This window comes from Argiope bruennichi, chromosome X2, assembly GCF_947563725.1.
Source record: "Argiope bruennichi chromosome X2, qqArgBrue1.1, whole genome shotgun sequence".
Classification (NCBI taxonomy): domain Eukaryota; kingdom Metazoa; phylum Arthropoda; class Arachnida; order Araneae; family Araneidae; genus Argiope; species Argiope bruennichi.
In genome coordinates, this window is record NC_079163.1 from 131,302,004 (window position 1) to 131,315,203 (window position 13,200).

The 13,200-nt window shown below is 26.4% G+C and overlaps 1 protein-coding gene across 2 annotated transcripts in view; it reads left to right on the forward strand.

Moving 5' to 3' along the window:
• LOC129960252 (synaptotagmin-1-like) overlaps positions 1-13,200 on the forward strand; it is a 123,430-nt gene that overhangs the window by 19,456 nt on the left and 90,774 nt on the right. The gene's annotated exons all lie outside the window — the stretch shown is intronic.

Sequence of the window (13,200 nt, forward strand, 5' to 3'; positions counted from 1 at the left end):
GCTATTAAAATCATTAATATATCAACATTTCGCTGTCGGAACAAGCGAAATTCATCTAAATAAATACAATTTTTTCTTCACTGCTGAATAATTGTTTCTAGTTCGACAATCCATTTCTGCGACATAATGAAAATTGATTCGAAAACCAACATTAGATATTTGTTTTCAATTGATAAACAGATACATCCTTTATTCATCAATCTGGAAAGTAAAGAGCTTAAAACAGATTTCAGCAAACTTGAACGCTCGATTTTCGGAAACGGAGAAGTTCGTTTTCTCTCGTTTGAGAGACGTTGACTTTCTCTCGCTGTGTGCAACAAGTGGGATCAAACCACTTTGCTTCCTAAATGAAACTAAAATGAAATGAACTCCTTGCATTTCTGGACGATTCTGTTGTTACTGATGGAAAGGCTTTGAATGGAATTGAATTTAGCCACGTTTCTTTCAATTGCAGCGACAGGAAAATAAAAATGAAATTGACAGTTAATATAATTTAGATTAAGAAGATTTCGAAATGCTGAAATTGGAAATGATTACTTTTCCCTTAAAGGCGCGTTTTAAACATCAGAACAGATGCTAAATGAATATTTTTAGTTGTGAGTTTTTGTAGGTTACAAGCAATAAAAATATTTTTATAAAGAAAATAAGATATAATGTAAGGGGTGTATAATTAGTTCCTATTCTATCTTGAATTTATTAAATCTATACAGAGTGTGCCGAATATTAGAATGTTTTAATATTTGAACTTGTATTAATGAGTTTTGTGAAATATAAGATACTATGAATGTTGAAAATTTAGTATTATTTTCCAATTTTTCTCAAATTTGTTTGATTTTTCTTTGCATTATAAAAAAATAAAAATTATTTTTTCAGATGTTCTATCCTTTAAATTGTTTCTGTTTTTGAAAATAAAGCTTGAATTTCTAAAAAGAATAATCTGAAAGCATTGATGTACTCTTAATAAGCAATAATTAATAATCTTAATGTAAAATTTTTATTAATTGAGACTTTTGTACATTGTTAATTAAATCGATAATTTCTTTCAAAAATGCTGGTTTAAAGATAATATTTGAAACATATTAATAAGTCTACTCCGTATTCTTGATTGTATTATAAATTATTATAAATGAACTATGTGTTTTCGAATAATTCTATTGTTTAAGAGATTCTTGTTAATTATATTGTACAGAAAAATACTAGGAATGTAGTTTACAAAAGAATAATGTTGAAATGCTCATTTATTGATAATAAATGCTCATCATTCGTTGAAGATATTATTAAAAAAGTTTTTTTTATATTTGTTTTGGTTTTCATTTCCTCTTTTAACTTTGGAATTTGTTTTTTTATTCCCCCTCCTTCCTTAAAATTGCATTTCTACCCGTAATTAATTAATCTCATTTAAATAAGACGTGACTATTTTTCGAAAGTAATTAATTTTAGAAATTGTTCATTTAATGATTTAATTTTTGTACAGAACCCTCAAAATAAATATCTCTTGCACCTTTTTGATTTTTGTAATTCGCTTTTATATAGAATTTAGACTGAACATTTAAGAAACTCATATATTTAAATAAAAACAATTAGTATATAATATGTATTATCTTTATTGTTTATATTGGTAAGTTTTATCTGTTTTTATATTAACATAAATGGAAATGTTTTGAGGTATAAAATACTCTCTGCGATGAAAATAAATTATCTTGACGTAAATATAATTTAACTTACTTTTTAAGAGTTATTTAAAAAACTTATACTTAAATTTACGCTGATTTTATATTAGTAGGAACGATTCTTAGCATTTGTTCCTTGAAATCCTCGAATTATCTGTTGGAGAATAAGGTATCTTCAGATAAAAAGTGAATATATGTCAGTTTCATTTTTAAACTTATTCTTCGTATTAATATAACGAAAGCATTTATAAATGTACGAGTTGTGCTTTGAGTTTAAAAAAAAAGTAGATTTTTCTACACTGAAACGTATTAAGTAATGCAATTAATACTTTTTCTATTTAGTGTTTGAATTTATATAATTTTACGTATCCGTATCGGTTTTGAGTACAATGCAATTATACATCAAAGTATGAGAATATTTTTATTATTATAATTTACTATTAAAAATTATGGAAGAATCTACTGTGAATGTAGAATATTTTCTGAATTCTAATCACTTGAAATGAATTATTTATAAAATTTGTGAAATGAATTATTACAATCTAACATATTTCGAAGTTACCGATTTGAACTTGAAATCATAAAAATTAACTATTCAAACAATGAATAAAAGATCAATTAGCCAAAAAAGATGTGATATGTTAACAATTTTTGTGTATACCTCAGAAAATGACAATATGAATCTGTTATATATTTCGTCGAAAACAAATCACCAAATCTAAAATCCCTTTCTTGGTATTATTTTCATATGTTTGTTTTTATTTCTAGTGTTAACATAGAATGACACAAAAGCAATCAAATAATTTTATAACTTTTAAAACTTTAAACTTAAACTTTTTTTAAATTTAAATGTGATGTATGGAATATTTTATGTTGCTAGAAGATTCACAGAAATTTTTGTCTCGAAAATGCCATGAAAAAGGTTTTTGTTTTAGATACGGAATGTTTTATATTACCAGTAGATGTCATGAAATGGAATTCTAGAAAATGCATCTAATGTGTTTCCAACATTAGTATTTCAATGCAACAGTTGTAAATGACTTGACATTCAATTAAAAACTTCTAGCTTTATTAAATAAATTATATGTAAGAGTTTTAATTATTTTGCGAGTACTTAATTAACATTTAGTTTCCATTGTAATTATATTGGTTTAAAAGAGCAACAACTGATGATGTAAAAAAATACGATTTTGAGCAGAGTGTTATCAATTAAAAAAAAACATATTATATCTTTAAATTTCGGTTTGAAAAATCATTAAGTACAACCGTAACAGAAACAGAACAAAAAAAATTAATATGCAGTTTTATTTCATCATCTGTGTCATTCTTTATTTGTGTTACTACATAATACGCCAAACAATAGAAACAGCTCATTTGAATTTATAAGTAATATTATTTATAATTGTATTATTAGATTTATATTATTTATAATTGTATTATTAGATTTATATTATTTATAATTGTATTATTATATTTGTATTGTTTACATTTTATTTTTTTTATAAAGAAAATGTAAAACTAATGAAAAATGCAGATATACTATTATTGTTATTAATATTTTGTCAGCGAATAATTAACTATTGTTGGAATGTTGTAACAAGAGTAGATGAATTTAAATGAACCAACCAATATTTGATGCAATTTTCACATAATACTTGATTAGCTTTTGCATTACGAGGATTTTTTTTGATAATTTAAAACTTTCTAATAAATTCTACGATCCAATTTTGTGCCAAATTGAATTGCAGTACAATAAATTGCATAGGACTGCTCCAAATATTTGTCCTATCTTCATGTTAGATATATTTTCAATTCAATCTCATTTCCAAATAATGCTTGTTATTCAAACTCTCTTACTTATTGAAAAAAACAGGAGATCAAATTTATAATAAACAGAGTTTATTTTTCTCTCTCTATAAAAATAAAGTAAAATGAAAAACGCAAAAATGTTTGAAGAAAAGCGTCGTCATTAAAATAATTTCTTTTTAACGATTACTCATTTACTATACGATGTTATTTTTTTTTAAATATAAAACGTTGATATATAAAATTTTTGACTTGAGTATGCTTTTTAAATTTCTTTCTGTATATAAAATAAGGAAAAAATAATGTGCAAAATAGAACTTTTATATAAACTTTCTTTCTCAATTTTTTTCCTTTAATTTTGAAAAATTTTTGGAATTAATTATACATTAAGCGCAATTATTTTCTTTTAAATATTACATATTTGGGAAAATGCAAGATTATTTTTAAAGTTAGCATAACTTTATTCGCCTGTTATTTGAATAGAAACTTTTATATGTTGTACAAGGTATTTTTTTTAAAATTTTTAACAGTTTTGCGTATAATTATAGTCATATGTTATGATAATGCGAAACAAAACTCTTTACAAAAAAAAAAAAAAAAAAAAAAAAAGGAAAATCTAAATAGTAAATAAATTATGAATATTGATTTTTCGAGAAAGATCTGAAATAATGAAAGTTAGTTTAATTCATTTACGGTAAAAGACAAGAAATTAATAAATAAGCTTAAAAATGTAAACTTTACCCATTTCTGCTTTCCATTATTTAAAAAGCCATTGTATGAAATCTTCGATTTGTGTTGCTACTATGCATTATGAAGTAAAATTAGGAAACCTGGATTTGTGTTGTGGAAAAAATATCAAGTAATGATTTCAAAAAAGAATCTCTTTAATTCCTTCTTCAAAAAAACAGCCTTAAAGCGAAATAACAAAAGTTAATTAAATTACCGTATAGGAAAAAAAATGCAAGCATATTTTAAATAACATTTTCAAAAAAAGTATAATATGTTTCCTTTTTTTCATTAATTTAAAAGAGTCTTTTATACCATCTTTAATGTTATGGTAACATAGGTCAAACTTGTGTCAGCTTGGAGTAAAGAAACTCTCCGAATAATAACCCCATCCTCAGGAAAAAGTGTTAAAGTGAAATAATGATTGTTTCTTTTAATTCCTGTATAAAAAACAAAATAGACACACACATTCCAAATAACATTTTCAAAAAATGCCTACTTCATTAATCTCTTTTTTTTTCTAATTTTAATCGTCATTATATTAAATATCTTATTTATGTTATAATAAAGCAGAACACAAGTTCATTTCTTAAACATGATTAGAACATCCGAATGGAGAAGAAAGGCCTTCCAAATAATTATTTCAAAAAGATTATTTTTGACATTTTCTTCAGAAAAAGAACATTAAAGCGAAATAATGAATGTTAGCTGAATTCCTGTGTAAAAAAACAAAACACAAACGCATCTTTTCAACTAGAAGCTCAAAAAAATATTTGATTCAGGTCCTTCTTTATTGCTGAAGTGTCAAAGCGAAATAATGGAAGGTAGCTGATTTACTGTAATGAAATCTGCTATTCAATTAACATTTTTAATTAAACTAATGAGATTGTATTACTTATGACTGAAATTCTTTTTATCATTGAGACGAATGGTCTGACACTAATGAGACTGAGACCTTCTTTGAGAGAAATAAAAGCTTAGAATTATCTATTTTTATTATTTCAATAACTTCATTTCAATCAGTGCCTATATATATATATATAATATATATATAAAATGATGCAAGCATATATATATATATATAATATTGGATTGCAGAATATATACTTTTTTTATGATATTTATTCCTTCAAATTCCTTTCTCAAAAACTGGATTGTAATAAGATCAAAATTTCATATTTAATTTGAAAAGAATTAATAAGGATCTAAATATTAGAATTTTAATTCTCAATTTTGAGAAATGAGTTTTATGAAAAATCAATGAAATGCTGACGCGAAATTTTGTTGTGATAGTTCTTTTTTTGTTATTCGAAATTGATTTTCATACATTAACTTGAATGTTTGTAAAGGTAAACAAATCGTGATCGATCTTCTCATTTACTTCTTGCTGTATTATTGTTTTGAAATTCTGTTCTCGATAGCGATGTTGCATCTTTATAATTTCAGAACTTAATTATTCATAAATAGATTCATTTAAATTAAATTTTGATTCCATACAAATGACGCTATTTCTTAGTAAATTAAAAATTCTCTAACATTTATAATATTGAATTATGAAATATATTAATCCCTGAAATGAATAAAAAATATAAATAAATTTTGAAAAACAGACACTTTTTTTTGGATAGTGAAAAGTATTTGAACTTAAATTTATTAAAAGTGAAAAGCATTCATTAATAGCTTCTTTATGAAAAGTCTGAAAGGAAAGTTCGAAAGCAAAGTATCAAATCCCTGAAAACAATCCAATGAGAAAATTCCTCACATTCACTTAAAATATGCTATGAAATTTGAATTTCTTTCATCCAACTTTCACATTTATCGTACTCTATATTTTTGACATATGAAAATTCTGCTTTATAGTACAAAATCAAAGAGCCTTTTTATTAATCATTGGAAAATTCAAATAGGAATGATTCAAAACAGATACGAAGATATCAACAAATATTCGAACTGTTATCCATTGAATGTTCCAATTGATTACTTAGAAGCCTTTCATACTGCACTACAGAAAACCCAGCACAAAAAGACAATAGCAAATAGAGATTTGAATAAAACATTTTCCAAAATTTATTATACCATAAATAAAATAAGTGGTTTACATAGTGGTGTTACATATAAATATTATATACGTTACAATAACATTGACATAGTGGTTTTAATCATAATACTATTCTGAAATGTATAATCATTTCAAATACAAGAATATTTATTCCAACAAAACAAATCTATTTGATAAGATATGATTGTAAAAAATGCAGATCTATAAAACGTCAGTAATAATAATTGGATGTTTATTGATATTTTTTATCATCAATATTAGTAAACGTAGAACTTTTTCTTGATCTTCCCTTGACTTTCTCCATATTGTGACAATATAGTACGTTTTCTATTTTGAAATTTGATGAATATACGCGTTTTATATCTCCCGAGATCATATTGAGAATTATGTATATCCGTATATATGTGTAACATAAAAATAGAAAGTCATGGAAAATATTTGGTATTATTTTGAATTTGAGTCAATGTTTTGGATGAAATCCCTCAAAAGAAAGAGAGTCTATCTTTTAGATGAGTGAAATTGGGTATATGGTCTTTACATTAAAATAAAATTTTAGATCTGTTTTGAATTTTGGATAAAAATAATCAAAGAATGAGACCAGAATATTCAATCAATTCTTTTCAGTCTAAAACGAAGCTAAAGACAAAAATGAACATTCCCAAATCTTTTGCATGTTCGGGCTCATTTGTAGACCAGCAAATTGAATTCTTCAAATCTTAAGAAGCTGCTTTTAGTTTCATGTATACGAGATGTATTGTAATCCTGAAAAATTCGATCTCGAGATCTTCAGCTTGCAGACATTTCTGTTTATGATCATGCTAATTCAAAAACCATCCAGATGAAATGTGTCCTATTTAGCATGGAGAAGTTCGTCTGTCTGATATCTACGAAATATAAACCTTTAGGTGGGTGAAAGACATCGAGATTGTAAAATCAATTCCGATTTTGAATCGTTATATGGGAATGCGATGACTCAACACGATAAATGAAATTGAGTTTTCTTCACTACACTATGATAATAAGATTGTGGAGTTGCTCTAAATCCCCAATTTTTATGCCAAAAAAAAAGGGGATTACATCTTTATTAGAGAGTCTTCCCACTGCCTGTAAAATAAAATGATGCAATATTGTTTTAGTTTATGAGAAAGAACTCATTTTTTAAAATTATCTGAGAATAAAAGTAGCTGACTTTTCACTTTTTTAAAACTAATTTAAAACCATTAATATTTCTGACTGATATTAAAAATAAGGAAATCAGTTAAACGCAGCAAATACTTCTCATAAAAGAATCACTTTGAATTCATCTAAAAATATATCATTAACTTAGGTGTTTTCAAGAAAGCGATATTTTACTGGAGAGTTTAAATGCTTCCTTCTAATCCATTAAATTCCGGCAAACTGTATCTTGACATTTTAAAGAATACGACGCGTACAAAAATGACGATCTTTAAAAAATCGTTTCAGAAATTCAGAAAAAGTAAAATTCATAAAAGGAAAGTTTCTTTTCAACTGTCACGTTTCAAGATGAAAAAAACAAAATGTGTTTGAATGAATTAGGAGCATTTAAGAAAATGTTCTCAATTCAACATCCGAATATTTTAAATAAATTGCGAGCTTAAGGATAAATAATCATTATAAGTACATTCATTCGATTAAAGCAATTACGATTTATTTACGCAAAAACGCAAACTTATCTCATTACTAAATGGAAATAATTTTCAAGAGTTGAAGGCGCATCAATTATAATTAAATAATATTTAAGGTAGTTTATTGAATTACTTAGAGTTTCTTTCCAGAGGAAGGACATATTTATTTTTGATCCTTTTTTAAAATATAATTGATTCCAATTCCTTGAAAGATTCGATAAGTAATTTCTACAAGTTTGACCAATTTCAGTATAGTTATCTAGATAAATCCATTTAGAAAAAGTTTTTTTTTTTGTATAGATAACAAGAAAAAAAAGAGTTCAACTAATATTTTGCTAATAGTTTACTAACTAGTTAATAATGTTAACTCAATAATTAACTAATCAAATTCGTTAATTTAGAGAATACAATTATGTCATAAACAATGCTGTGTATAAGTTTCTGTATACTAGTTAAACCCAAATGCTGTTTTCTCTGACATGTAAATGAAACACATCCAAAAATTAATCGAAGTATTTAATCGAAAGTTCAAAAAAAATTTCAGAGTGATTTAAATAAGAAAAAGAATTGATACAAACGTATGTACTATCTCATAAGTCGTATCAGTTTGAGTTACTTCCTATTGACTAATGTTCTTTCACTTTTCAATAACAAACCATGTCTTGGAATTTTCAAATTCAGTATGAGCAACTGATTTAGAATTCAAGAATAAAGAATCACACAATTTTGAAGTTTATCTAGTGCTTCAATTTGGGAACAGATGTCCTCCAATTAGTATGAAGTGGAAGAGCTTAAATGTCATACTCGACATCTGATCATATTCGAAATTATGAGATTCACCTCCAAATAGCACTAATGTAACTTCAAAAGGACACTGATAGAATCAATTAGCCAGTGAACTCAGATTGGATCCTCTTCCCCTTCTTCAAACGACGAGATTCTTTTAAAAGGAGAATTAAAGTAAATCAATGGATTAAATTATTTTCGCTAGAAATTGAAAGCGATCCATTTTATTGGCACAAAATTAGTTTCAACAGTATCAAATGAATCTGATCTGTCTAATTACGTATTCTTATTTTTATTGAAAGTCATATTTCCCCTTTGAATCAATTCTAATTTATTTGTATTCTGACAAATGAATCTGCAATCGTTAAGGCTTTGAGGAATTGCAATCATTCCACGATGCACAGGATCAGAGGAGATGGATTACCTTTTCATAAATTTCACCAACTGAGCAGAAATGAATAGATGAATTTATTGGGAAGGCACAATTAGATCCTTGGAGAATAGGACTTTGAGAGCTTTACTTAGGTATTAGAGGCGGATAGAAATTCATATTAGAACTATCCTTAGGATTAGAGTTAATTTTTTATTTCTGGTTCTACGATACAGTCGGATTTCAATACAGTAGTTTTAATTTAATATTACTTCTAGCTGTTTATTTATTAATCAAGATGAAAACTATTGTTGATATTCGTATTTTAGTCAAATTAATTCCCATCACTATTATAAACTTAAACAGCGTTAATCAAAAATAAATACTTGAACAATTCATTTACCGTCGAAATTTTTATTTCAAAAAGAACCAACGGATTTTATAAATGGACTCGCTAGAAATTTAAAAAAATATTTTTAATTTTCTTTAAAAAAATATGCATTGTAAGCTTTCAGAGGTTATCTAAGAAGTGCTTTTTATAATCGCCTAATAAGAAGAATCTTAATCAAAGTCATAATAAATTGTTTCAAATCTGTGATAATTAGTGTTATTTAGATGTTTTATTCATTTCAATAAAAATTAATACTGTTTTAATATTATTGCTTTCACAAGCTAAAAAAATTAAATCCCTTTCCATTTTATGATATTTTTCATATCATTGATCTGTTTTTCGTATTCGAAATGAGCAAGGGACTCTATTTCAATTTCAAAAAAAAGATTTTTTTCATTTCACCTTTTTTATGCTAATCTGAGAAGTGAGATTAAAATTACTGATTAAATATTAATTCAGTAATTTTAACGAACCCCACAATAAATCTGTACTTTTTAACCTTCTTTTTTTGTTAATTAAGATAGCAGTTCAGTGGCAGTTTTTTTCAAACATCAACTGTTTAGGAATTAAATACTCACCTGACTGCCCTAATTAGCTTAAAATAAGCATCAGGCGAAAAAATGAAGCTTATTTTAAAAGATTGTTGAGAAACAGTTATCATGAAATCATAATTATTCACCATTATTTTACATCTTTTTCTAAGCGCTGTCATATAGATTCCCTCCAGTTTTAATGAACATTATTTTTTAGAATTAAGAATAATATATAGGAATTTAGCTTTCTCCCCATTTTTTTCTGTTCCTTCAATTAATTTTCTCTCCAAAGTGCTTTTCGTTTGTATTTTTCTAAAATCTATGAACTCGAATGAAAAAAAAAAAAAAAAAAAAATCAGCAATTCATTCAGTTCTGTATTCTACCTGAATACATGAAATGATTTTCTAATCACTAGTAATTTAGTTCAATTGCTAGATGAAACATTTAGATCGTAAATAAAACAAATGGTCTCCTGAAACTTTCTCGCATACTCTCTTATAAATATACTAGTGTATTATTAACCGCTTGAGAATAATATCCTATGAGAGTGCGATTAATCGCTAGGATGCATAAGTATTACAAAAGCAAACGTGTATTTTTGACGACTGATTCAAATGAAATGCTGACTTTGCTATATTTCAATCATTGCATCTTTGACGTTGACACGCATACAAATCGATAGACGACGGTGATAAATATCTACATACATATTAGATGTTAAATCTGTGTATCAGATCTTATCTGTCTAGCTTTTTGTATTTATCGGGTTAACTAATATTCGAACAGACTTCCTTTGAATGAAAATTTGGAGTACAAATAATATACTAAAATTGTTAGGACAAATAATACTCAAATTGTTCACAAACAGACGTATTTTTTGAATGTATTTTTCGGACGTCTGAAATACATCAAACTCTCAAGTTTGGATTATTTGACGACTTTTCATTCTTCCTATACGAGAAAGCAGAAACGGGTAGATTTGAGATAGATATATTATTCCTTTAATGCTGATTTCCCCTGGGGGGGAAATTGCCTTTCATAATCACATGTCCTTAATAAAGTACAAGTAGGTGAATTTAGTTTTTATGGAGAAAATGAACTCAAATCTGTACTCAGAGTTCTCTTTGTCAAGCGTTGAGATGAGAGGATACTTATAACGAGGAAGAAATGTTTCTGCTTGCATTGAAACAGTGCCCTTGTTCATAACTGATAAAGAGCAACTGGAGCCGAACATGGATGCATTCTGTAATGAAACAGAATGCATCCATATCCAGTGTATATTATATGCATTCTTATGGAGAATAATTTAGAAAAGGGGAGAGTATTAGCTTAGATATTTTTGTTAAAAGGTTTCTAAAATTTTCATTCCCAAAATTTGCCAAATATAGCTCGTACTTTTCATATTTCGAACGTCATGCAAGTCACATTTCGCTTGATCTAATCAATAAAATAGTTGACAAGCCGTTTGTCACTGAAGACCTTTCTTCAGCAGTCACTTAAAAACATAAAGACAGGCTTTGACTAAACTCTTGCCAAATGTCAAGAAAGAAGTCTAGCGGGAAAGGGGAAGGAAAAGACAACTGTGTTGAGTTGGTAGTCGAAGTTTTTGACTCGGTACCAAATGCAATTATTGAAATGAACCAAAATTCATGATAGTGGAACAAAAAAACAAATAAAATACCGTGGGTTCAAGGTGTTCTTGCATACAATGTTAACAACTGTGTGTAAATAGACAGAATTCAAATAATTATATGAGGTGCGGCATTACAAGAGAGAGCATTTTAGATATAGAGACCAATGCTCCTTTAAATTACAATAAAAATGCTAAAATTTTTATCTTTTTAACTGTGAAAGGAGCTTTTAAATATTGTTAAATAACAAAAGAACTTTTCAGAATCAGAAATTAGCATTTAAAGAATTTTTTTGAGTCGTTCTTGTAATTAGTTTAAATCTGTTCTTGGATAATGAATTAAAACTATAACGATGACTATTAAAGCGATGACGAGTCAATTTGTCTATCACAAAACGAATATATTGAGATTGTATTGTAATGAAAAAGGAAAAATTAAAAACAAAATATTAGCTCGCAAAATCTCTTTTTTTTTTCTATTTTAGAAATTTTTATAAAAATATTATTTCTCAAAAAAAACTATTTTCTTTTTATTATAAATATAATTTTTGTAAGGAATTCTGTCTTTATATGATCAAGATTTCACTCGCTTAAGGCTGTGCTAGAGTTTTCAAATTTTTTCAACTAGTGCATTCTAGGTGATAAAACGTTATTTTAATATTTTTTGTGCTCATTATTAGTTCATCAATTAATTTATATCAAATTTTGAAACTATGCGAATGGCACCATGTATTAGTAAATTTGAGAAGAAAAAAAACACGATGAAATTTTTTAATAATTATTATCATGAATCATAAATTAAAGTAGAAAATAATTAAAATAAAAAGCGTTATACAATTTAGTGTATTATTAAAAATGCGCCTTTGAAAGAATTTTATTAAATTTATTTGTGAAAGTATTAATCGGTGGTGTATAATATACTACATGTGTTTCTATCAAACCCTGAAAACATGACTGAAATCGCCATCGTTTCAAAATAGCATATAATGTATGTTTTGCATTCGATATTAAACCTGTTTGGTGATTTTTTTTCTAAGTCTTTTTCATTAACTCTTGGAAGCTGGGATAACATTATTTGCTTTATGTCGATTTGAAACGATAAATCAAAGCAATTAAATGAAATGGAATAATAACATAGAGATTGTAGTGGTCGAATTCGAGACATGCGTTTCCTCGGGAGTTCTTTATTGAAACTGGATTAGTATGTGTCAAATACATCCATCTTTTGGTAACCCGAATGTGTGGAGAGAATATTGACTACTTAGGTATTGTCTGATCATGGTTAAAACTAAGAGGTCTGTCCTTAAAATAGCTTTCATATTGCTTCAAAAGAGAACATAATATAACTAAATTTGATTAAATTAGTAGCTCTTATATGACTCAAAAGTTTGTCATTGCCCTTTGAAATTAAATCAAATCAAAGGTGAACGTCATATAAGTGAAAAAAATCATTGATGATTTTAAAACATTAATTTTAAAATGAAAGAAAAGTTCTGTAAAAAGACAATCATTTTAAATGGTTACTCATTTCTGCTTCAGTAGTAAGTATCAATTGCAAAAAATTTCCCATCTGTTAAATATA